At 44.5% G+C, this 27,839-nt stretch overlaps 1 protein-coding gene across 3 annotated transcripts in view; it reads left to right on the forward strand.

The window, feature by feature from the left end:
- Positions 1-27,839, forward strand: part of TMCC1 (transmembrane and coiled-coil domain family 1) — a 422,180-nt gene that overhangs the window by 313,465 nt on the left and 80,876 nt on the right. The window contains exon 1 of one of the 3 annotated variants that reach the window (XM_069206313.1): positions 26,823-27,074. The exons of the other annotated variants lie outside the window; for them this stretch is intronic. The gene's annotated coding sequence lies outside the window, so the exon portion shown is untranslated. Of the gene's footprint in view, positions 1-26,822; positions 27,075-27,839 lie in introns of those variants that run through there. 3 annotated transcript variants of the gene reach the window in all.

A 27,839-nucleotide genomic window follows, 5' to 3' on the forward strand; every position in this document is an offset into this window, starting at 1 on the left:
ACAGTGCCCTCCTGTTCACATGAGCAGTGCTGGACACTATAGTGCTCCTAGCTTTTCCCCATACATACAGGATCCAGGTTATGTAGGTTATCATTCCAATGTTTGAGCTGAGGCTCTGATTCCAATCCTGGTGGTAATTTGCCTGGTAGGTTTGCTGGATTCTTGCATCCTCTTGGTCAGGCATGCACATTGCAACATGATGGCTTTCTATTGGTGCTGACAAAGACAGTGGTACCAGGAAGGGGGAGATATGTACGTGTTTGTCCTAGACACTGCACCAACCTGACTGGGGTATATCATTGTTGCTAGGATGTCCTTACACCACCCTCGTTTTAGGATGCTGATCTGGAGAATTTAGAAGTCAGAGGCCTTTGATTTCCTGCAGAGCAGATTCTACACATCTCTGTGCTCGAACAAAGGGTGATTTGGTTGGCACACCATGATTTCCTTCATGGTAGGTCCATCCAGATCTTGACAGGCAGTACAACAGTGATATGGTATGTCAACAAGCAGGGAGGAGTAGGTTCTCATCTTCTCTGTTGGGAAGTGCATCAGCCCTGGTATTGGGCACACTAGCATGGAGTTTGGCTGGTAGTGAGCTGTCTGCAGGGCTCTTTCACCACCAGAGCTGACAGCCTCAGTTGCGCCACCTTCCTGACAAAAAGTGGTGTCTCCACCCGAAGGTGGTCTAGGACATCTGTAGTCAGGTGTACCAATTTGCCATTCATAGCAAAACCAATTGTCTGCATTTCTGTGCCTTCTGTAAACATTACGAGGAACCTTGGGGATGTGTTTCAGTTGAAGTGGAATTTTCCTTTTCACTACACATTTCCTTCTACACCCTTGACTTGGTTCTGAGGCTGATTTTCCCAAAATTTGTCCAAAATCATCAGCATCACCCTTGATTGGCCAAAAAGGGTGTGGTATGCAAACCTCCTACACCTTTCCTTTTATCCCCTTCTATGTCTTTCTCCCAGGGCAGATCTTCTCTCCGAGTTGAAGAGGCAGATTCTGCACCCCATCCTCCAGAGCCTCTATCTTCATACCTGGGGACTAAGTGGAGACATTTCAGTTTATTCCAGTTGCCAACAGAGGTGGTGTGTCTTTCTTTCTGCTTACTGTGATTTCACCAAGATAGTATTCTCCAGAAGGTGGAGCAGATGTGTTGCTTGGTGTGCTAAAAACATGGATCCCTAGAAGGCCCATTTGCTGGAGGTCCTGAAGTTTGTGCTCTCACTAGTGCTATTCAGCTGGTAGGGGGACTGTCAATGGATAATTATGAGCCTTGTCCTCATTCCTCTGTCTTCCGAGACATTCATCCTTGATTAGACTGCCTATTACTTTTTTTGAAGGGCTTGACAAATATATTTCCGTTTACTCCCTTTGTCATGCCATGATGGGGTCTTAATTTGGTTTTGACATTTCTGATGGGGTCTCCATTTGAACATTTTAATTGTTGCCAGTTTAGGCCAGTGACATTCGTAATTGGGTTATCGTTTAGCCATTGACATTCAGAACAGTTTTTCTAGTTGCCTTTACTTTGGCAAGATGCTTTAGTGAGTTACAAGCACTGAAAGTATAAGTGTGCCTTTTACTTGTCCCTGATACGTTGATCCTTCAAACCAGAGCTGCTTTTCTACGTAAGGTGGTTACTCCTGTTCCATCAGTGTCAATATATTACTCTCCCATCCTTTTAATCCTTCTCCCCCACATCCCATCCACGAGGAGGGGAGATGACACAGGCTTGATCCAAATAGACGGTTAGTTTTTACATTGACTGCACAAACGATTTCCAGGTTGATAACCTGCGCTTTATATGGTACACTGGTAACATAAAGGGAAAGCTGCTCAAAATTGTGCTTTATCGAGTTGCATCCTATTTTGTATTAAAATACTTTATGATAAAATACATAAAGTATCACCTGACGGACATAAGGGTCCCTTTCGCCACATGTAAGTTTTCGACCCAGTCTTTGGTGGGGTGGGTTTCCGTGGCTGAATTCTGCAGAGCAACAATAAGGGTGTTGCTTCATACATTTGTAAGGCCTACTGCTTAGACTGGGAAGTGCTATAGGATGGCCATTTTACCTTCAAGTCCCTCCTCCAAGTGGTGTACTGTTTGTAATATATTACAAAACTTGAGAGATCTGCAGGTAGAAGTATCCAGCAGAAGAAAATGTTACTTACTTTCTGTAACAATCTTTCTGGTGGATAGTCTATCTACCAACAGATCCTTCAACTATCCCACCCTCCTTATCTTCAAGAGTGGTCGTAAGCCATGTGAATAAAATCTCAGATAATTTGTTTGCACTGCATCTGCACAGTACTGATGTCTTTCTCATCCTTCCACCTCACTAGCAGAGACAAAATGGGTTGCAAGCTGATGTCAAAGCACCACGATTGATGCTTTATAGCTCCAGTGATGCCACAATGGCATTGTTTCACATGACAGTGTGGCGCCAGCAACCCCTACTGGAGTGGAAGTACTAAGCAAGTGTTTCCTGATCTAGTCTATCACCTTTGGTATTCAAAAGGTGAGGAAACTGCAGGCAAAGTATCCACCAGAAACTCATTACCTTAAGTAAGAAACTGTTTCTTTGTGAATGTTGTTTGTAGGACTGAAAGATACTACAGGATTCAAAGATACAGGGACCTTTACAATTCCACCCATGAGTACCTTGTGTATTCCTTCAAATGTGTTCAGTGTGTTCTTCGTGGACTGCACTTGAGTCAGAATGCAGTGAAGGAGCTAAGCCAGGGACAGTGGTCATCCCATAGGAAACCTTCAGCCTTGGCCCTTCATCTGGAATGATGTATATTTGCAGCGGGATCTTGGCCTGTGCTTTTCCTTGTGTTATTATATGCGCTGGCTGAAGGTTTGTTGGTGTCAAAAACCCTAAACATCATTTCACTGCGCTCTTGTTAGAAGTCATTATGTGTAGCAGCTCCAGAAACTTCATTGTGCGTGGGTTATTGTTACAAATGACCAGAGCAGAATCTTTTTTTTTTTTAAAAAAGGATAAAATGCACAGCGCGGCTAGTTTTCTGTAATCTCTATCCAGGTGCCACCCTTCATCACACAAATTACCTGTGGGTTGGGTTAAAGCCCCATTAACCATTTGGTTCCAGTTAAAGCCCTAATAAACCTCCATTGCGTTTGCTTCAAACCAGACAACGTGCCAGATGGATAATGGCTGGTCTGCAGTGGTTAATGATAATGCAGGCAATCGGACAAACATTACAACTGTTAGTAGGCATTTACTGAACCTGCCCATATCTAACCAGAGCCATATACCTGCTGAGCAGTGATTAGCCATTAAATGCGTTTAGGGCCTGTATCAGCTCTTCTAAGAGATAGCACTAGTTATCGATTAACAACTGCTCAGGAGGCTAGTCTGTAGCCGCATTAGGTGATGGCTTTCTTGATGTTGGTAGTCCTGCCACCAGTGGTCAAGAGGGCCCTCAGTCTAATCTAAGGGAGAATGGACATGTTGCTGTAAAAAGTAGGCATGCCTCTGCCATCTGCGAACCAATGTAGAGACACTTATTGCTGGGTATCTGAGAATATATTTTCCAATAATTGCCTTAATCGGGGTGGAAACTGCTTAATTGATAAGTTTCGATACTAGGTCTTTGAATGTGACTTTCCAAGTCTGCTATTGTTCACTTGCAAAACCCACGCAGCAAAAGTCAAATATCTGATGCCAGCAGTGACAGAAAGATAAGCATTCTTTGGTAGTCTTGGGCTAATTTATTTATTTTAATGCTTTGCAAGACCCAACCAGTCTCTCAAAGTTTAAGTGCTCCATAGTGTCCACCAAACCAGTTCTAGGTCACGCCACCTTAGAGTTAGTTATATACTAATCTACAGAATAACTGTATAATTACATTGAGGTGGCTCACCCAATAAGTGTACGCCTTTCCATGTGTGCACGTAGCATGCACACATAACCTTGGGAAAGCAGATTTAAGGGTCTAACTACATTATACCTCATAGAGTAAATCATTGTGGAATCACTACAAAATGCTAGTGATGAGTCCAGCTTGATTTGGTCTGCCCAGTTCTTGTTACAGGGGTGGGGAGCAAATGAGCAGATTTGGTTAGTTTGCTCCCAGTCTGAATTTAATTTACTGTTTACACTGGCGAAACAAATTAGGTGTTTGCTGGAATCGAACAAAGAAGTCTCCAGGCCCACCAGTGGACGCTAACTTCTTAGCTTGAAAGTGTTTCTTTTTATGAGGTCTGCAGAGGCACGGGGAACACTGGCTCGGTGGAAGCGAACATCAATACTGTGGGCTAATAAGCTGCTATGGTCTGATTTACTGAAGACAGCAGTGGACGGTTTATCTATTTTTTTTATTGGTACTACATTTACTACGTAGTTTATCATTGGTACGCAATGTCTAACAAAGTTTGTTTCAATTCGCGTTTTCATTTTCTATGTGAATATGCAGAAATAGGCTTTTAACGTAACCTCTCACCTCTCTTCTGAGGTGTCCGCAGGTTCCTGTTGAATTAGTGTTGCTCAGTGTAGGGGATACTTGGCCCACTGAAAATTGCGTTGAGACCACTGGCTTATGTCAGTGAGGCCAAGTGCAAACCTTGATGATAATGATTTCCAGTCTACGGTTGATCTCGTTTTCTAGCCAAAATGAACGAGAGAGTCCCACCGAGAAAGGAGAATTAGGAGGATAATGGGAACAGAGGATGACTGACCAGGACGTACGGTGTGCAGGAAGTTGCGATTTGATAGTAACAACCGTTGTTTTAAATGAGTAGTCGCCATGGAAAGATAATAATTCATTTTAGTAAAATCCATCTAGAACTTAAGACACCGCTTCAGAAGCATGCCTTGTGGTCGCAGAGAAACATTCGATAATTATTTTGCTTAAGATCTCGCTATCGAAGACGGTGGATCCTCACCCACTCGCCAATTGTGCGTGACAGGGCTGGATTTTGCTGCCACGTGGATTTCATGGGATCAGTAGTTTGCAGGCTACATGTTGAAATACAGGGCCTCTTCCATGTACCATTGCCACCAAAGCTAAAAACAAATACTGTGAAATCTCCAGTGCAGAAGCCCACTTAGTCTAGCAGATGGTGTTAATCTGTTAGCCTTGTTTGGGTGCTATATAGACCAAAGGCACACTTGAAGTAAGGTGGTATTTAATTCTTGTTCTCAATAGATCTATAGGACCCTCCAAGAGTTTTAGCTGTGACTTAAATTCTTTATCTCAACATTGTCCCTCTGAGAATCTTTTCAGATCAGCTATATCTGGAATCTCCAGAACCCATGGGAATTGAGACCTCTCTGTTTTTGTGCATCACTTCTAAAAGGAACCAGCAATGAACTGATCCAAGGCATTCTATGACACTGTCTGGTGGCTGGGAGATCATTGAAGTTTCATCACGGATTCCAGTGAGGATCCCAGTGCTAACCCTTTTGAGCCCTATGCTGCCTTTTATCTATCTTCATCTGTTAGTGATGGACATTATCTTTTCATTTAATACCTACTGTAGGATTTATTTTCTTCCCAATTTCTTTGTGTTTGTGGATGCCAAGGGCTGTGATGTCATCCCAGTAATTTAAATGAAAGTGGGGTACAGTGAATCAGCCTGAGAGAGACGCCAGATACCCAGGTGACTGGTAAATTGACTCCAGTGACATTACTTGTAAGAGAGGCCAGTTTTATGAATTAAATCCTTTTCTCTTCACAATCTCTGCCCATATTCTGTGCAGAATATTAGTATTTCTAGCCTTTCTTCCAATCAGCTTGTATGTTTATCTTCTTTTAAACTGGCTCACCCCTGCACTGCCACCCCCATCAGCTGCAAGATAAAACACCGCAACAACGGACAAGAGGGCGACGTCGCCATCATTCACAAAGAGTCCATCGCCTGCACCACCACAAACGACGAAACCACGCCAATCATGGAACACATGAACTTCCAGCTCACCCACCCGACAACACAAACATCAAAGGCACCCTCGCCTATAGACCCCCAGGGCCCAGAACTGGCCTCGGCGAAGCCATCGCAGACTTCATTTCCCCACTCGCCATCGAATCCGAACACTGCTACTTTCTGGGAGATTTCAACTTCCACCTGGATGGCACTACTGACACCGACTCAAAAGACCTACTCGAACGAATGAACAACACCGGCTTCAGTCAACTGGTCACAGACCCCACGCACAGTGCAGGGCACACACTGGACCCCACCTTCACATCCAGCAACAAAATCAGCTACAGCCACACTATGGAGCTCACTTGGTCAGACCACTCCATTGTACATTTTGCTATCACCATACCATACCTCACCTCACCAACCCCAGAAACGAAAGTGCCCCATCTCGCATCTGGACCAAAGTCATTCAGCACCAATGTAAACACACCTTCTACACCTCCCAATGCCTCCACAGACCTGAACCAGGCAGTAGAGAACTTCAACACCTGGATCACGGGTGCCGCTGACGTAGTCGCGCCCACTAAACCGACAAGACCGCTCCGATCCGGTAGACAAGCCAGCTGATGCACCCCTGAACTTAGTGCAGCCAAATGAAAATACAAGCGACTTGAAAGGAAGTGGGGGACCAGCAGAAGCAACAGTGACCACACCACCTTCAAAGCGACCCTCAACAACTACCACCACCAGATCAAAGTCGCAAAAAGGACACCCTGGCTCGCCAAATTGACACCATGGCTAGCCAAACTAAGGAACTCTTCAACATCATGAATGAGTTCACCTCTCTGCGAGCCACTGAAAACACAATGCCCCATCCCCCCAACCAATCCACCCACCCATAGGAACTCTGCGACACCCTTGCCGAGCACTTCTACAACAAGGTAAAAACTATCTACAGAAACTGACGCCCAACCAACTGAACGGCTCTCACACCTCTCCCATCTCGGTCACCAACACCCTCTCACCACATGGAATCAGCTCACCACACTGAGCACAGCTTGGACATCTCCGAGTGGTCTGGACAGTGTACCCTTCTTTTTCAGGTTCTTCTTGTCAGGCATCCACCCTAGGGTTCCACCGACCAGGTCCACGGGTTGGTCAATCGAGGCTTCCATTGACTACAATGAATGTTTCTGACAAAACTTCACCCCTGTGCACCTGGGCTCTCTGATGTAGGTACTCCAATCTTCTGGGTATCCACGGCTAGGGGTACTATCCAACCTGCTTTGTGGCAACTGGTTTCCTCGAGGTCCACTGGAAAGGGTTTTGAATACATAAAAATTCAACCACAATTGCCCTGTGTTAGCCTATGGGACACCCGGCTCAATAACAACTCGGCACCTGTGGGATTTCTAGTACTTCCATCTCATTATTTCTTACTCCCCCAGCCACTGGGATTCTAACACTCTTACCTTAGTTAGGCTCCTCCATTCTTATACCACTTTATTAGTATATGGTTTCCCCTGGCTCCCCCACCCACCCACTCCAATAGGACTCCACGTATTTCTGTGCTTGTCCTGCTGATTACTAAGTGTATAGTTTGTGTGTAGATATCTCTAAGTGGAGACGTACCAACATTAGTATAGTCTTAGTGTTCTAATAAAGAATCATTTATTTTTGCCACCCTTGGTGTGATTCTTCCCAGTGTAACAGTTCCTGACTGACTACTATGCATTGTAAGTACTTTACCCTCCTCCTTGATTAGCCTAAACCGCTCTCCACAGATACCTCTAGAGAACAGTGGTTATCTGGGCACCAAAACACTATCACTAAGGGTTGCCTGGACTCAGTAGAGGGTGCAACACACACGCAAAGGTGTACACCATAAACTGAGCCAGCCTCCTACACTCTCTCATGCCCAGTCCCCATTTCTTCCCTTCCTTATGCGTTAATGACTCTTCCAAAGCACTCCTCCATTGCATCCCAGCTCTCCCGTCATGCTTGTTTAAAAAAAACACTTATTTAAAAAAATGTAAGCTGCCCAGCAGGCGCCATTTTCTTTCAGGCCACTTTTTTTTTTTTTAATGTGTCTTTGCATTTACATTTACATAAAAAAACGTATTTAGCACACCAGGTTTGTCGTTTGACTTATCTGAACTGTAAATATAAAAATAAAAAATAAAAACACACAATGGCGTGCACCTATATTGTCGTGGTGAGCCATTGTACACATAGAGGCATGAATGTGTGAGGATCAGGTGTGTACAGGTCATCACATTTTTCTTCTTTTTTTCCCGTTTGGTGAAATGTATTGGCAACTTCAATTGATCAAAAAGGCCGGACCTATTTGCCAATTCTTAGTAAACGTTGCCACAATAAGGAGTGACAGGACACAGTTACACTCTAGTTTTTGGTTGATGTCATGCTGCTACTTCGTTATATAAAATATTAGTTTCTCTGTAGGGTTGTCTGTAGGTTTCATAACGCATTCACATCTAAAGACTCCCCCACATCTCCTGTTTGAGGGGGTGCTTGAATGTACATTCACTAATGAGGCCTTTGACTCAACTGCAGTCTGCATAGCTACACTGAAGCCTGTAATACTGGGTTAAAAGCAGGTGGTAGATTATGGCTCCCACTTCAAGGAGAAATTCAAAGCTTGCCCGACTGTCGAGCTCTTCCAGACAGGAATTGATGTAGGAATAATGAAGTGGGCGGGTTTCTTACATTATACAAAAGTCAGACAAGACCTTAAGAATGAATAGTTCTTGATTTTCTCAGGACAACATGACGTCCTGTCCAAAACAAACAAGGAGCCTACTGATAGCAGACCCAGAAAACGGTCTTCCAAGAAGTTAGACTGAGGTTACAAGAGGCCAGTGGCTCAAAGGGCTTGTGTATGAAACTAAGTCAAATGTATGTCCCTCTGGGACTTGGAAGGGAACATATGAAAGTGCATCTGGTGATACAAGTCTAAATAGGCGGCAAGTTTACAAAACGTGCTTATGGGTGATTAAAACCGAATTTGAAATATTAAAATTAAGCAAAATCTAGTTGTATTTCTTAAATTATGAGTATGCACCATGTAGTACGGGAAAATTGTGCTTATTTCATTCTTCAAGAGAACAAAGTGAATGTTTCGCTTCCCTGCCACACTCAAGAAGTGAGTAAACAGTGCATGGGGAAACTTACTTGTCCTGAACAGGTGTCTGGTAAGCTGTTCCTTCCCAGCTTGTCCACAGTGGTTGGGTACTTTGTGTGTTGGGCTTGAATCATGGCAGGGTACACAGTACTTCCTAGTATTGAGTAATAGCTTGGTATGCTGTCCCTTACCACAAATGCTCACTGGCAGTCACTCTGCACATCTCCATCAGTCATCAGTGATGGGACACTAAGTCACTCCCAACGGTGATCAGTGCCTGGTGACTCTCTCCATTTTGTGCATTCTGTTCCTCTCCAGAATTAAATAATGGTTGAACAACCTCTGCCTTTGTGTAAGTGATGAGTGGTTTGGCATGGTGCATGTCCATGTGGGTGAACAGCTGTAGTGCACTCTGTCCTGCCCCTAAGAGTGACTAGGCCCACACTGTTTGAACAGTTAGGGGCTGCGCGTCCTGTCCTACCTTACTGTGGTTGGACACAGTTTATTCCTCTAGATATGAACACTCTATGTGCACACTTGTTGCTCTTGGTGGTGGGTGGAGGAGTCGGCGATTGTTGTTTACACTGCCACTTTCCTGACTTGACCATTGGCTTGGGACGCTGCTCCCCCAAGGAGTGAACAGTGGCTGGTCTTGTTGACCGATATATTTATTTTTTTCTTGCAGTGTACGTATCATTTCTGGGTCCCAGTGAAAGGGCTCTATGCGCCGAACAATCTCTAGACACAGCAGAGTCGCTTTCGAGCAGGTAAACTACGCACAGCAGATTTGCAGAGGTGCGAAAATGTTATTTGCAGCTTGTGGCCTGCTGCCTAATGCAGCTCTCGTACCCAGTTCGAGGGGATAGTTTTCCATTAGCACTTTGGGATATTTTTCAAGTTGATAATTAACTGGGGCTTAATGCTTCGGCAAACTCAACTATCCATTGTTTCTCTGATGGATTCAAGCCAATGTGTACAGAAGCGAAAGGTGCTGGTAATTTGAGGGGCACCCGAATGGTGGGAAAGAAGGGGCTGTGTTTCAAATGGATTTTCTTTAAAGTGGACTGTTTTATTTACCCAAACATAGACAAAGAGAGAGACAGGAGATAGGGAAAGGCTGTATTTCGTAGGAGGGAAGGCAAGGGACCAGAATAGGGACAGGTGATTGGACTGACTGCCTAGGATGGAGGTTTGTTACCCTAGAGGAGGCAGCTTTCTTGCCACAGACGATGATATTCAAGCCGTGTCTGGCAGGCCATAAAAAGCATCTTATCGTTTGTCTAGCGTTTGGACTGTCTCAGTTATGACCAGGCGGAGATCATTTTAGTAAATTCTATTTTTTTTTAAATAAAGGTATATCCTGGTGACCGTCACAACCGTGTAGTTGTGATTCAGTCCACTTTCATATGAAAAGGCATTTCTGATTTGCCTATAACTTGGCCACATGGAAGGATTTCCCCAATATTTGGCAGTTCGTGGGGGGAGGGTGGGATGTTAGTGGAGGAGAACAAGAAACTTCTTTCACTCAGAAACCATTCTTTTGAGATATTAGTGTTTTAAAAAAAAGTTGCAGAGTGGGTTATAAAGGATTACCGCTTTTGTATTTCTCTGCTGTTTTAACTCGAGTCATGACTCGTGATTTTGTGCTGTAGAACAATTTGCACAGCGTTGGGGGGGCGGAGGCTCCCCTAGAGGTGCCTGACCTGAATGAGGGGGGAAGGCTAACCCCTACCCAGAGGGATGGAAAATGTAACTCCTTCAAAAGGAAAAAAACACCATGAAAATCGGCGTCTGACTCTAAGCATAAAAGATTTGAGAGTTACATGAGCTCCGATTTGAGGTGCCAGATTATTTTGCCCTTTTGTCGTTGATTCTCACATCACTTCTGACTCAACTTTTTCATGATTCCCGTATCACTTCTCACTTGAAACATTCATGCTGGTTTTAAAAAACATCAAAGGCAAACATTGTATCAAGTGTCTGACCGCAAACGAAGACCAAGCTTTAGTGCCAGATTCCCTCCTGCGCATCTCCAAAGGTTGTACAGTTTGGCGGACGTCTACAGGCAGGGCAGAGGATGCCTGGCTATGCACAGAAAGGGTCACCTGACAGCGGGAGGGAGGGTACAAGACCTGGCTGCAGACCAGGCCCTCTGCTAAATCCCAGCTGTAGGCGTTGGCTGTTGGCAGAGGTTTGGATGGAGATCCTGGCCACAGTCCAGCCCCTCCAAGCCCGGTTAAAGGTGGTGCGTCGCAGGGTTAGGTTGGTGGCAGTGGGTAGGGCACAGGGACTGGCTGCATAGTTGCACCTGCGCCAACCTCTGTTGCACACAGCTAAGCGTCCTTCGCAGTAGGCATTGACCAATGGCACAGTTGGTTGGTGGGCCTGATCACAAGCTAGGCTGTCTACCCAGCTCATATTGTGCGTGGCCAAAAGAGGCTGCCTAGTGCAGGTGGGGTGCAGGGCCTGGCGTCAGCGAGGTCCTGCAGGAAACCCGCCTCTATGCACTGTCTAAATCCAGGCACAGCAGGGTTAGGGAAATTAAGTACTCAATAAAAAAAAAAAAAAAAAAAATTCACAGAAAAAGCCACAGTTGAAAACAGTCATGGTTTTCTGGGTCAAACCTGACAAACCATTGAAATTTGCGAATTATGCTTACCAACACATTCAACGCACACCATAACTTGCTTCACCTATCATGTTCTCTTTTTTTTGTCCGTCCTTTTTGTCTCGACTGTTTGTCATGCTACAAACACCAGTTTGCCTTTGGCGCAAGGGTGTATTTGATTTCTATGGTTTGTCGCATTTGAGCAAGAACCGTAACTCAGTCGTTTTTAACTGGTTTTTTTTATTGACTTTGGAATTCACTTACTCAGAGGGGATTTCAGCCAGGCCTCTTCATCCTCTGGCCTGTTGTGGAGTTCACGTTTTTCTTTTGCCCTCTGCACCATAAAGCATCGGGCAGGTGGTCAGCCCAATTCGGGCTTTGGCTCACTTCACTGTGAGCCAATGTATTTTGCTATTTCAAAAGGAGCATATTGGCACACAAAATAGTTCTCTTTATGCAGGAGGCCACAATTACAGTGTGTTTTTGTCTAATAATGTGTTTCAGAGTGATCAACCATTGAACTTAATCCCCGAGTGAAATCCATACCTTGCCCAGTATTATTAAACAACTTTTGTCACACCTTATAATTCTGAATGTAATTGCATTTGGGACAAAATATTGCACTCAGAAGTGGCAACACGGCATTAGTGGAATATCTTCCCCTCCCAGTGGGGCACATTACATTTTGACTTTACTTTTTTTTTTTCTGTCCCATCGCGCCAGGGACAATAGGTGAATGCTTTGGTCTCGTCCAAATGAGAGCCAACAAATAGGTTTAGAACATGGCATTTTTTGAGTCTGCTTCTGGTGTGCGATGCGATGTTGAGGGTGAGACACGTGAAGTCACTTAGGGGGATGGAAATGAGACGTTTTAATGCATGGGCAAAGAGTGCAATTGCCCAGGGCGATACCTTCCAAAGGGCCCCTTGGGAAAATTAACTTTCCCTGTATTTGACCCATTTTGTCCATTATTTATCTAACTCTCTCTCTCCCTCTGACTCCGTTTCTCTCTCTCTCATCCAAACCCCCCCCCCCCCCCCCCCCCCCCCCCACCCTCCATTTGACTCTGTTTCTCTACCAAAATTAATCTTAAGCATTTTTGGGGTACTGCGCAAGACATATTTCAAATATCTTTGTGACCCTGGTAAAGTTCTACATGTAATTTACAACTGTTTGGCTTCAGGTGTGCTTGGATTAGCAGGAAATTTGTAATAAGGTTCAGATTTATTCTTCCTCAGGGCCCCCAGCAAAAATCATATGATAACACTGGGACAGAATACATATTTGTCAGGACTAATCAAAACATGCCATAATTCTTCATTTTTAGGTCCAAGTCTGTCTGGTTTGCTAAAGACATCTTGGTGCATTCTCCCTGATGCTTACTATTGGCTTTGTGGTCTGTAACTCCCACTTTCTGGCATTCTGTTTGCTGGCTTTATGTGTTTTAAGCTGCCCAGCTTGAGTTTGTCTCTCCTATTGCCCAAACTCTGTTTACTGTATTCTTCCACAAATTCTCTTTCTTTAAACAGGACTTTGAATTTGGCTCTTTTCTTGTCACATTTGCTGTGCATTCTAAGACAGAGGTCAGATGGCAAGCTCTCTCTCCTGAGGGAACTTGATATTTACTTTTCTTTCTCTGACTTCAAAGTGAGAGAATTTGTGACAATTCTGTTGAGTATCCATGAAGGAGAAGGAGGTTTAGGGTGTTTTTTTTTTTCCCCATTAGACGGCAAAAAAATGATCTCTCCGGATGTTTCAGAATATATCGGAATTAGTACAAATTAATGCACATTTTTTGTGAGTCTTAAGTGTGGTAGAAACAAATATTTGAATACAGTCAACATACATTAATGCACTAGGTGATGAAACTGGCAAACGTTGTCTTGTGTGCTGTGAAAAGTATTTTGGTGCAAATGTAATGGTCATTTCAGTTGAAAATATGTTGCCTCTAATGGCGCTGTGCTACCACACCTTGCATACTGCACTCTCTGCACTTGCGCTCTATGTCACTGCATTCTATGCCGCTCCATTTTACTCTGCGCCCCTCCACTCTGACACTTTACAACTAGCTACTCCCCTCCATGCCACTCCAATCTATGCCATGCTCTTGGAAGTGTCTCATCTACTTCGTTATACACATCGCCGGAACATGCCACTCCACATTCCTCCCCTCTACACCACACCACTTACCCCACTCCAATTTAACCCACTCCTCTCCACTATAACCCACTCCACTGTACCCCAATATACCCCCCTTGCCACACTACCTCAGTCTACTCCATTCTACCCCACCGTGCTTCATCCAATCAACCCCACCCCACACCAGTTGCCCCGCTGTAACCCACTCAACCCCACTTCAATGTACCCCACTCTAAACCAGTGTACCCCAGTCCACCCCACTATGATCCAATCTATACCTCCACTCTACACTACTCCAATCAATCTAACCCAATCAACCCCACTCCAGTCCACCTCACTCCACTGCTCTCCACTCAAAACTACCCCCACTACACGCCAATCTTCTCCACTGTACCCCAATCTACCCCATTCCACTCTACCCCATCCCACCCACGCCAATTTACCCCATCCCATTTCACACCACTAACTTTTAGCCATGCTGAACAGCAGCCTCATTGCTGTACATAATGGCTAAAACACATTACCAAAGCCAATAGCTCTTGCATAGGCAGGACCTATTGGCTTTGCCAATGCGTGTTTCATGCAGAAGTCTTTTCCAAGATTTAGTGAAAATGCCCATAATTGCCACCTGATCCATTAAATTCTACTGTGGCATTCAAAAGAATAGATTGATTGACTTTTCATTGTTGAATGTTCATGGAAATCAATTTCCTTGGTGGTTAAACTGCAGTCAATCATATAGGTACTAACCGAGTTCTTGGAAGTGTCTCATCTACTTCATTATACACATCGCCGGAACAGCTCCGAAGTTGAAGGTGTGCAGCTCCTGTGCCAAAATAAGTCCTTCCTCTCTGAACTTGCAGACGTTACATTGTGCACCCCCTTTTGTCTTTGGGCCATCACTGACTTTTTCACTAATGGCACTGTTATTCAACATATTCCTTAAAACATTGCACATAGTAACACATTGCACATAGTTGCAGATAGTGTGTTTTGGTTTTCACACCGAGTCTATGACTGCAAAATATAGTTTATCACCTGTACAGAGAATGAAAAGTTTTTAACTAGATTCACCGTGCTCTGGATGATACAGAGGTGGCCCTATGATCCTGGGGTCTAGCAGCACAGTATACAAACACACTAGACTCATGATCACAGTTGAACAGACATCACTTCCAGTTATTAAAAAAACAACATGTAGATTTAGCAACTCCAAAGTAGTAAGACTTCCTTGATGACCAACCTGAGAACCAAGGTTCATCACAAATGGCACTGAGGCTAGTGAGAAATTCTGTTTGATAGCATGCTACAGAAGCTGCTGGACTCCAAGCATTTGGAAGAAATTGCACTTGCCAGCAGACTATTTGGCTCGACGATGTTATAATTATTGGTACAGGCATACTGTATGCGACCAAAATATAACCTTCTGCCAGATGCGAGTATTGAAAGCTGAAGCAAAGAACTCTTCAAGGTATAGCCAAATCTGAGCACCTCGTCCTCTTAATCGTTGAGCATAATCACATCCCAGTGATTATGTGATAAGCTAATAGCCTTATTCAATGATACAATGAACCCACTTACAGCAGCCGTCTCCGGGCTGATGAATCCAAGCAAAATACCACGCTGCACAGTATCCTCCTGTCTCACGTCCTGTTGGAGGATCTCACCGGTCTTGGTTGACCTGGTTACCAACATCAGCAACCTCCTAAACAGGCATTGATTTTGTGAAGAGACACAATCATGTATATAGCAAGCGCTTCCTAAACCAAACAGGCCATAGACAAGCAATCAAAATGTTGCCTTTGCAAAGTAACCAAGAAGAGCACACATTGACTCATTTGCCAGTCACCAGTCATATCATATCTGCAGTCTAACAAAATGATTAGTTGATTTTCCAACACCAAATCCTTATGTGAAAACCAATGGGGCAAGTGCCATGGCCCTAATGGATAGCCTATTCAAGCAGTGAAAACTATGAAAAACACATGATGGCTAGCGGCACAGTGCTGTGAATCCAGAACCCTTCTTTCTCTCCGTTTTCTGTATCAGAATTGGTAATCTGGGTTCTTTCAACCACCTGAAGCTGTCTGTATCCAGCCCAGATGGAAGGTCAAAAAGTAATACATGTGTCCTCTGGTACCAGAGCAGTGAGAGACATCTTGACTGTTTACTTGTTGTCCTTCCAAGGTAGCCCTAAAGGTCAGCTAGTCATTGGCCTGATTCCTAAACAACTAGGTCTTCGGGCTTGGGCCTGATGTTTTTCCTAGGCTCAGACGGCTAATTATAAGCCAGTGGAGTTTTGCCTCAAATAACTTAGTTGAGTTCCCTGTAGGGCAGTTTAGTCAGATGTTCTCCAGATTCCTCATGCTCGAAAAACGTGTGAAGTTATCAATGAGGATGAAACGGTATAGGTCTTCTAGAATACATTGACCCTCAATGAAGGCTTGCACTGCCACCCTCGAATGCAATTAATAGCATGATTGCATCCTGGCAACAACTGGAACCCTCCCTGTGATGAGCCCACGCAGCTGAGATGCCTCAATGACACTGCTTATATGTTTATTCTGCTTAAACAGGCCTTTCTCCTTCCTTTTAATTCCTAGGAACGAAAACGTCTTTCATTCCATGACCTTGGGAGAAGGTGGGAAATTGTGGAAATATTTGTTGAGAAGAAACACTTGCTTTTTATTTCAAAATATTACAAATTCTGGATCTTAAATACCGTATTATTTAAAATAAAAGGGGCTACAACCTAAATGCAGTGTAAAACAGTGGTACAGTCAGAAAATGTTGTATACTTCATTTTTTATTTAAGGCTTCGGGTTTTACTACTTCCATCATGTAAGCATTGTTCGTGGTATTATATGGCTTCCTGTGGGCTTTACTCCCCTAGGAGGAGAGTAAGCCTGGACTCTACGGTGTCACTCAGCCTAGCCCCTTCTGCTTTTGGGAGGGAGCGGAGGGATGCTGTTTCCTGGTATTGATTACCCACTTTTCCCCTCTGACAGTCTGTCCAAGTATTTGTTGGCTGCAAGTCCTCTTCATCACCTTGAGATAGTATCTGGAGTCGGGGCGTTGTACATGCAGTCTTTCATCCACCCATCCAGTCTGGGCTTGAACACTCATCTTGGTCTGGACTGTCTCGGAACCACACCCAACTGGCTTTTGTTCAACCGAAGAAGGCGCCCGAAACGTGGAGTTGCGTTTTATAGATTTCAGATTCTCAGCCATCGATTTGACTAAAAGCCATCTTCCCTGTGTCTCTTGTTAACTGCTCCCTAGTGTACATTTCTGTTTGCCGACTTCAGCCTAAGTTTCCTATGTCCACTGTTTCCTGGATACATATGATCTCTGGCATCCATAGACAGTGGCACCCTCGGCGCCAGGCAGGCTCACCGGGCCTGGGAGTGTCCTGCAGTGTGTGGACAGGGCAGAGCCATATGATTAGAGCCGCCGGACCCTCACGAAGGTTCAGAACGGTGGACGAGGGTCTCCGAAATGTGCAGGGAAGAGACAACCTCATAAGGGCCTTCTCTTAGTTTATCGGGCTTCGTATTCCTGTCCTCAGCTGTACTGACAAAAATACTAATTGATTTCTAAGCTGGTCTTTAACTGTAAAACCCCTTAATGTATTCATTCTGTGCCAGGGATGCAGTCCCTGTTTACATTTCACTTTTTACTTCGTGTTGCAGTAGCTTAAGAGCATTTGTTGTTTTCCAGATGTTGTGTTACTGTAGTTTTTTCATTCAAGGTATGACTTGTACATACTGTGACCTGAGTCGTGTCCAGGTGTCTGTGGTTCAGGTCATGGATCAGTGTTTGACGGTGCAGTGTGGGATTCTCTCAGTGCTTGTCAATGGGTCAGCGTGGTATACAGACCACACGCACATCCTGTCCTTGGTGCCTCTGCGGTGCACATAGGGGTATCTTCGCAAATGTGTCAGTTCTAATGGTGGGATAGGGTGAGATGTGCAGATGAAAGATTTCAGAAAGTTGTGGGAAGAAAAAGAACAAAAGTGCCTAACTGAGTGTGAGGCAGAAGAAAGTGGGGAACTGGGGAACAGCAGAGCCTGAGCAGCTTCTGAAGGTTACTAGCCGTTCCACTGATCTTAGTAAGAGTTAATTCATATTCATGTGTTCAGAATTGAAGTATTCTAATTATTTGTAAATTATTCATTTATCACAAGCATTGGCAAAGACAATCGGTCTGGCTTTATTGTGGGTGTACAAGACTGTTATTGTGTGACATGTCTGGATGCAATAACAAAACAGAGCAGCATCTACATACTGATCAGGCAGCAACAAATGTGAAGCACACAATTTTACTTTGCATATTTTAAGCCACTTTCGTAATTACGCAGGTCAAACCTATTGGCTTCTTTGACCATGCCCCTTTAGAGGTCCCCTCCCCAAACCCACTCACACACCTTCTTTATCCCACTTAAAGCCTTGTACTTTGATGTATCCACAGCCCTGCTAAGAGTTACCCACAGCCCTTCTAAGGTGGACACAGTTACCCACAGCCCTTCTAAGGTGGACACAGTTACCCACAGCCCTTCTAAGGTGGACACAGTTACCCACAGCCCTTCTAAGGTGGACACAGAGTTATGCACGGCCCTTCTAAGAGGGACACAGAGTGATGCATAGCCCTTCTAAGAGGGACACAGTTGCCCACAGTCCTCCTAAGAGGGATGCAGAGTTACCCATAGGCCTTCTAAGAGGGGCAAAGAGTTACCCACAGCCCTTCTAAGGGGGACCCAGTTACCCACAGCCCTTCTAAGGGGGACCCAGTTACCCACAGCCCTTCTAAGAGGGGCACAGAGTTATGCATAGCCCTTCTAAGGAGGACACAGTTCCCCAAAACCTTTCTAAGAGGGACACGATTACCGATTGCCCTTCTAAGGTGGACACAGTTACCCGTAGCCCTTCTAAGGTGGACACAGTTACCCGTAGCCCTTCTAAGGTGGACACAGTTACCCGTAGCCCTTCTAAGGTGGACACAGTTACCCAAAGACCTTCTAAGGTGGTCACGGAGTTACCCACAGCCCTTCCATGAGGTGCACAGTTACCCACAGCCCTTCCATGAGGCGCACAGTTACCCACAGCCCTTCCATGAGGCGCACAGTTACCCACAGCCCTTCCATGAGGCGCACAGTTACCCACAGCCCTTCCATGAGGCGCACAGTTAACCACAGACCTTCTAGGGTGGACACGGAGTTACCCGCAGTCCTTCTAGTGTGCACACATTACTTTTCGGAGGGACACAGATCCCTTAGTGGGTGGGGCAGGGATTTAACCCCCTTCTATGTGGACCCCACACGACAGCCGTTTCGAGAGATTATGGAGACCCACAGTCCTTCTAGGATGGTCCCCAATTGACCCACGACATTCTGATGCGGGGGCGAAGGTGTGAGTTCGGTTCCTTGCTGATGAGGAGTGAGGGCAGACAAATCGCTCTCGTGTGAAAAAGCTGCCGGTGACTGCGTGGGGTCGGTCTTTTATATTGGCCAATTACTGAGCAGGAAATACGGGTGCTCTCAAGCACAAATGCCTTTGGTGTCGCGTTTATAGCTTCCTGGTCAGCAAGTGGGTGAGATGGGGGAGGGGTGAGGCGATGTAGAGAGGTCGGTCTCTCGAATCAAACTTAGGATCAGAAGGGCTCTTTGTGACCGGCGTGAAAGATGGGCCGATTGCGGAGGTGATGGGAGGACCAAGTCACGGACAGGGTAGAGTGGCGCTGCTGCATCATGGGTTTTACGCCACAGTGGGCCAAGATAATGTGCGTCGGCGTGGAGGCGAGTGAAGAGGGTCCTAGTGCAGACTGGGATGACCACCTAGCTCCCCAAGTGGCACCTGTGGTGTGTAACCCTATCAAGGATCCCAACGATTCCTGGGTACTGTGGGAACAGAAGGCTTAATTGGGCAGAATTTACAAGCTGATGAAGCTGCGATCGTGTATCTTCCGGCGCCTGACCTGCGACAGACCCGACACCATCCATCCCGGCCCCCCTGTGACCGAGACCACCACCAGGGCTCTTGTCATAGTCTCCCAATGATGGCGAATTGTGAAAGGAAATTACAGGGAGAAACCGTATCCTGTCGAAGTGGAAATTCCAAAATATTTAATGCCATCCTTACAACTCTGAATTGGCCGGAGTCACGTGTGACATCATTGCAGATGTGAGCACAGAATCCTAACTTGTGAAGTGCTGCTCGTTTACAAAAAAGTAAAAAAGAAATTAGAATCGGGAGCTTGCTGAATGTCTAGTAAATAACATGAAGCCGATTGATAGCTTTGTCTCTTACGTAGGCCGAGATTAAACAGATTTTAATGCTTGTGAAAGGCAGGTTTTACTTTAAAACCATGATTTTTTAAGGTCATTTGCCACTGGTAATGTGCACTGTTCAGAATGAAAAGTACACCACCACACAGATCTCTTTGTGACGTGTAAACAGTTGTGAATGTTGCGAATCCCGTGATCGCCTTCTCAGCATTTCATCCTTACTTGCTGGTGCCTTGTTTTTTTTGTTCGTATAACGGCGTTTTGCGCGGCAAGCAACATTATCTTAGAGAGCCATAGTTTGTTCTGAATAATCTGTCCCTGTGCTGATAATACGTCTGTCTTGCGAAAACCTCTACTGAGGATGTTCAACTTCTTGCGACAACTCAGCAAAAAATGCAAGACTAGATGCCTTCAGGTCACTTGAAATCTAATGCCTTTAAAATGGGTTTCTCCTGAACTAGTCCTCTTTCTCGAGCTTACCTACACAGTATTGGCTTGATTCCTAGAGTGCTCTGGGTCACAAACAGGCAATGTGCTGAGCTTACTGTATCATATGAAATTCCTTGAAAGGGCCTGCACAGCTGGTCAGACCCAACAGCATTATGAAAATTATAAAAATGTGCATCTGTCACTTACACTTTATCATCCAAGGCACTGCTATGTGCTGCATCCTTTAACATGATAATTGTACCTCAGTGGTCATCATGCACGACATAGAAACACTTTCCACACAGGATCGAAAAAAATCTTTCTTCTTACACCCCTACATTGGTGTAGTATGCTACTCATGTAGGCAAGTGCATCAGTGCCCCCACATGGGAATAATAAGCACTATATAAATGCGACATTGCTATACAATCTAATCATCAGCCATGCTTTATTCATCCTGGACAAAAGACCCCATCTGCAATTGTAAGTGAATGTGATATCTAAAAAAAATATGCACTTTTGGCTAAGATTTCTGTGGAGGATTTGTCGATATATTACTTAAAAGCCCAATCAAACCCTGGTCCAATCTGTTGTGTCACCAGACTCTTGCTATGGGAATTCACTTCTGACTAGTTTTCCCAAAATACATCAAGCTAGCCCTCATAAGGCAGTTTTGTAGTGATTCGCTTTCACAGAGACCAAATATGCATCACCTGCAATGCCATGATTAACCCCACCACCACCATTTCCCTACCCACATAATGTCCAGACTCTTATCAGACAAGTTCACAGTACAGTTACTGTGCTCCTAGAGCCCCTAGTCTTCAAAAGTGGGCACAGTCCTTTTTGGGAGTGCAGACAGAGTTTGGAAATCTCGCTCTCTCCCTTAGCATTTGCACCTCTGCCTCGATATGCACCTCTAAGAAGGAGCGGAAACTTCTCATCCAAAGAGACCCCGTTCTGCTTCCGATCAGTCCTTCTCTCTAACGTTACCTCCCGATTCCCTTCTCATTTCCTCCTTCCATCAGATACCTTCATCTGACATCTTCATGAAAGCTTCTTCCCTTTATTTTACCCACCCTAATTCCCTCTAAACTTGTAATGATATAGCTATTCTAATATTTAAATGTTTGATGTGCAAGTGATGTTTTTTTTTGTAATTGTACCTCTATAACTGCCTGTTTCATGGTGTAATTTTTAGGTCGAGCATAAACGTTTAACATCGTGTATACTTTTAGTATACTTCATGTGGCTTAAAGCAATTTCATTTGTTGGTTGCAGTGTCCTTTAAAAATTCTTGCTTGCTAGTGGGGCAGTTCTTCCTTTTTCTCCCTCCTTTTTCTGTTTCAGAGCAGGGACCTACTACTGTATTTTTCCACTTTGGTTTCTTTATCTGTTGCTTTGACAGACTACTTTGGCATTTCTTTGGTGCTCCCTTTTCACCGTGGGTATTTTAGGCTGATACCTGCCTCGGTTTTATTGCAGCATCCCGTTCCTCCCTGACATTTGTTTTGTCTTTATTCTGACCATATTTTACAAAAGAAACACCTGGTCATTTAGCTCACTGCTCACAAAAGCCATAATATGCCCTTTCTGGTATAATGTAGCTAAACCTAGAAGCAATGAGGTGAAACTTGCATAGCCCCACACCAGGAGTCTCTTCTCCAGGGCCCTTCCCTGCCAGAACTCAAGACATTCACACAGGGCATTGCTTATCTCCTTTATTGGGGCCATAGATCCTCTGTCTGCTCTGCTATTATTAACATCATTTGAGCTTTGTTGAAATGTGAGTCAAGAATGCTTGCAAAACTTCATTCTATATTTTTCATCATCCCTCCTCAAAGGCTTGTGATTTCTGATGTCAGTAGCTGCCTGTGACCATCAAAACATGGCAGGAAAAGACAAAATCACGAGACAGGGTTGACCAATTTATGTGGCAAGAAAAGTCCAGTAATGAATTTACAATGCCAATAGCTCTAAACCAAGAAAATGTGAGACCTATTGCATTGCAAATGCTTGTTCAGTTTGTCATTGTACTGTGCTCTGGCTCCTACCCACCGTGTTCGTGAAATAAATAAGTCTTATACTCTAGTTTGGCAGGGCCTAGTGGGGGGGGGGGTGTATGGGGCAGCACCAGCTTCTTGGACCGCCATATTCTTACCTATATTAGATGTATTGTGCCATGCTTATCTATCATTTGAGACAACTTAAAATCTGGTACTCCTGCATTGTCTTGCTCAGTAGGTCATCGTAAATGCTCATTAATTGTTTGCTGGCAGTAGAGATTTAGTTGTCCTCTGAAGCCTTTTCATGCTCATTACGGCTGTTCCTCAATCTCATTTCTGAGTTTAAAGCACCTCAATGCATGCATAATCGCCACACCTTCGGTTTAGTCAAGTTAATGCTGTAAATTTGCATTGATATATTAAAATGTATTGTCACTGTTGTCTTGTTGGTACCCCTCACACATTCAGGCTACCATAACCCGCTTATACTTTGTTGATGTATATTTGATTATGTTCACATGACAAATACTTCATTCCTTTTTTGTCTTGGGTGATAAATAATGGAAGAGTACAACATCTGTACACATTTATGCACTCCTACGGTTTAAATATAAAACTCCTGCTACTTTGTGAGTTTAGTAGAACCATCATAAGAATAGGTCTGGACATAGCAAGAGCTTTAAATGGGCCAGTACTAACCGGTACTGAGTACCAGCACTTTTCAATTTTCTCCCCTCGAGAACCGGAACTTCTTGTCAGACAAGGAAAGTACCAGTGTCGTAGCTGACAGCAGCGCAGGTGCTCACACCACTCGAAGAAATGTCCTGTCCCTTCTCCAGAGCTGATCTCACATTTTCTAAGTGGCTGACTGCAGCGGGGTTAAGAGCCCACTGTAATCAGCCAGTCAGAGAGCATTAATTCATTACCTACTGTAACGTAGAGTGCATGCTTCATATTGGTTTGCGTCACAGGCATAACTACACCTACTGCTTTACACTGGCTGAAAATGTTCAGCTGGGGATATCAGGGAAACAGTGAAACATGCAGACTGTTGTCCGTGCAATCTCTGTTAGTGCCTACCTCTGCACGGTTGTGGAGTGACTGTGTTCCCCATGCATTGGCAAGGTGTGCACTCTTTCGCGGGACTCTGTAACACCTAAGCAACCTCGGGCAAGGTGGCTGAACCCCCGACCGCTGTCCTCATGCAAGGCGGATTAAATCAACCCTCTTCCGCATGGTGAACCTCAAATGCGGATCTGACAAAGGCACAAGTGCATTCGGTATGCCATGCCTGCCATAGAGGCACACCCATGTCTCTGGCTTGCCCGCCTTTTGCATGCTTAGACCTGGGTTCCCTGCACACTGTGCCACTGGAACCAAGCTATACTAGTCTGATGAGGTCTAATAAGATTAAACTGGTCCTGTGCTGCTTGTGTCGAGGTTTAGGGAGGACCTTGCCTGACAGTTCGGCTTGACTGTTTCCATTAGAGCAGGGTCAAGAATGATTTTCATATGGCTGGGTCCAAACTGAGGTGGCATTGTGTGCTAAATTAAGATGGCCTGGGGTGGACACCAGAGTAATTAATTACCAGTGCCTGAGATTCATTCAAGTATTCCAGCTATCACTTTTTAAGTCGAGCGTAAGCATACGTCCTGTTGTATACTTGTAAATATACTTCTTCTGTGGGCTTCCAGCAATTTCATTTGATAGTTTGTGTCATTAAAAAATCCTTGCTTGCTAGTTGTCAGCCATGCCTCTTTGTCCCTCCTGTGTGGGAGAGAAGACCAACTACTGTATAGTTACGCTTTGTCGTGTTTAACTGGTCTGAAGGGGACTTTTTTTTAAAAAACTATTTCCTGCTTCTGTCCAGGGAAGCTTCCCTTTTCATTTGCAGAGCTTTCTTGCTTTGAGCTTAGATGTAAACAAGGCTGTAAATCAGGCTGTTATCTTGGCCACATTTGGTCTTTGTGGGCGCTCTGCACCCTCCCTCAGCTGCCTGGCTCCCGCCCTTCCTTGGCTTGGACTTTCTTTACCAATTGTGTCTGCCTGTAGTCCCCAGGGCGGGGGAATCGCTTGTAATTGCTTATAACCTTGGCACCCAGCTCTACCAGGGCTCCACAATCCTTAGAGACGGTGCTCACTTCTGTTCCATACTGGGATCCCACTCGCAGCTCCATCAGTGTACCTCAGTTCACCTCAGTTCATACACTCCAAGCCCCTGAGCAGAGCCCGTGCCAGAACCCCACACACGCTGTCAGCCAGAGCACCTTAGTTCTTACAGTCAGTACACTCTGCTGTTCCAGTACTGGGACCTCTGGCGCAGCTCCATCAGTGCACCTCAGTTCACCTCCTTTCCTATACTGGGATCCGCTCACATACACTTCCGTTACAGCAGCTCAATTCTAACATTCATTCCCAGTGCCAAGCCAATACGGGACCCAAAAGAGCAAAACACAGCTCAGCCAGTGCACCTCAAGTCTTAACATCCAGTGTCACTTTTGATGGGAACCACAACTCCTCCTCCAGAATCCATCAATTCTAACATTCAGTGCACGTTTCTTCTCAGTACTAAGGCTCACCCACACACCCTTGTTGCTTCTGTAGTTCAGAGCAAGGTCACTCCCAAGCTGGGCCCCACTCGCAGCTTCACCAGGCCACCTCCAGGCTAACACACTGCAACACTGGCACGCCAATACTAAGTTCCACACATAGCTCCATTAAAATACCTCACTTCTGACCTTGTGTGCCCGTTACTATTCCAGTCCTGCAGCCACATACAACCCCGTCAGTGCACCTCAACTCTAACCTGCAGCGCCCCATTATTACAATACCAGGAATTACACAGCGCTGTGTTGCACATTCCTTTACCCGCTGCCTTTCTGTTATTCCAGCACTGTGCCGGGGCACAGCTCTGTCTGTACCCCCAATCCTGATCGGAAGTGCCCCAATACTGCTGTAATGGGGTTCACATGCAACTCTGCTAATGCACCTTTTGCTGTTCTGCAGTGCTACTTCTGTTCCATACTCTGACTTCTGTTTGAGGGCATGGGGGAACCAATTAAATATTTTCTTAGCTGCCGTCTTTATTTGGGATGCTCGGTTTCATCTATCTCACTGTTCTTTCCTTTACTCAGTTTACTCTCAATGTTTTTTTTTTTGCCCCCCACTTTTCTCTTTCCAGGTCTTAAAAACACACGTTAACAGTTTTGCTCTTTTTTAAACTGTTTATTTCTACTCCTCTGTTTTTTTTTTTTTTCCTCTTCCTACCACCTCTTTCAAACTCGCAAAAACGTGGTTATTTCTTTCCTTGTTTCGTTCCTCTCTTTACTTCATCAGGGGTACATTCTTTCACTATTTTTCTCTTCCCTTCATTGTTTCTTTGTCTTTTTTTTTTGCTCTTTCCTTTGACTCATTAGGCATCCTTTCACTTTTTTTTTTTTTTTAAAGATCTTCCTTCCTCTGGTGTTCTTATATTTATCGCTCAATTTACATTTTAATCTCTTTTGCCGCATGTATTTTTCTTTCTTTATACACTTTTCATTATTTTTTCCTCTATCTTTTGCTTGCTAACTTCCTTCCCTTTTTTTTTGTCTCACACATTTCCTCTATTTCTTCATAGTTGTGTTTTCATTTTCTTGTTCTTTCTTTCTCTTCTTTATTTTCTTTGTGACCCCCTTCTCTTTCTTCCTTTTGTCTGTTGTATGCCTTTTGCTTCCCTTTTTCTACCCCATCTGCTTTCCCTCCTGAGGCCTAGTTATCAATGGAGCAACAGGTGCAGTGGCAACGGAGCTCAGAGACCTACGGACCTCACCCAGCTCTAATTACTGCTGTATTTTTCTACAGAGAATGTAGGCAACCCTTTTATCTTCTTACTTTAGGGCCGATAACACGGTTACTACACCACTTGTCCTCTCCATCTTTACTCCCGACTCCCTCTTTCCTTTCACCCTCCAATCCAATCCTAATAATAATTTTGTTACAGTGTTTTAAGCATTACTTTCTAATGCCAAAAGTTTATTTCTGATAAAGGTTTATATGATAATTGTATATGTTTTAAAATAGAGGAAGAAGGTAAATGGAAGTGCTTTAGTTAAATGCTGGTCTACTAAAATTATATGGGAGGGAAAGATGACATTATGAAGCAGGGTTGACCAATTTAGGTGGCAAGAAAAGTCCAGTTATGAATTTACAATGTCAGTAGATCTAACTCAAGGAAAGGTGAGACCTATTGCAGTGCAAATGCGTGTTTGTATGCTCCAGTTATACAATGTATGATACATCACACTGCTTTCATTCAATCAAGCTTCCAACCGTGACCAAATGCTGGCTGGCATTAGCAGGAGATCTGTGGACTCGGCTACCTCACTCTTCCACGCCTATCTCCCACTGACTGTAATCGAGATGCAGCTAAAGTACCCTCACAGCTTCGAGACCTTCAAACCCCAGGAGGCGACAAGAAGGAAGCCTTCCAGCAAGCATGCCATGGAACCTGTATGTACCTATCATTGGTGCAGAAGGTGCTGTTCCAGCGGGACCTTGAGCTAGGAGGACCTATTTGAGGTGGGCAAATTTATGGGGGAATGCTGAGCCAAAACCGAGGCAAGGGCCCTGATGTACTCTAAAAACCATAACATGAGTGGAATCAAACATATTTGAGAGGTAAATCGTGCAGCAACCATAATGTAAAAAATTATAGACTCCTCAAAATTAACAAAAGAATTTCTAGAATAAGCAAAAGTGTTTCACTTTAATGCATTAGATTATCACTGCTTTCAGTGGAATTGATTAGAAGTGTTTGTATCTAAAGACAATCTTATAAACATTCATGCCTCATTCATCGGCCTGATGATGATGCTGCTAATGAACTGAGTGGCAAGTCAGGAACACCCTATATGTGGACACATTTTTTTTTTTGTATAGATGAAGTAGCAATATGTGAACATTCAACAAACATTTTACATGCTTGCTATATGTGCAGAGGCAGTTAATGTTAAATGTTTACTGTAGTACATGTGAGGACAAACGGAATACTTTGCGCTACAGTCACCATACGATCTTGAATAGTTGCACACTAAGAAATCCTTGACTTCATTAAATGCTTTTGTGTGTGTAGTAGCCCCACCCTTTGGTACCACCCATATCCACCACCCTTTTTCACACCACAAGCTCCACCCTCCTTCACACAGCTCCCATTTGGTGTAACCCTGCCCTTTTTTTTTTGCCATTTAAAACATTGGGCGTAGCAAATGTATCCTCCTATCCTTCTTAGCGCCTATGGGACACGTACCCAGTATTTGATTAAAAACGCTTTGATGTGGCTCAGTT

The sequence above is a fragment of the Pleurodeles waltl genome, chromosome 9, assembly GCF_031143425.1.
Source record: "Pleurodeles waltl isolate 20211129_DDA chromosome 9, aPleWal1.hap1.20221129, whole genome shotgun sequence".
Classification (NCBI taxonomy): domain Eukaryota; kingdom Metazoa; phylum Chordata; class Amphibia; order Caudata; family Salamandridae; genus Pleurodeles; species Pleurodeles waltl.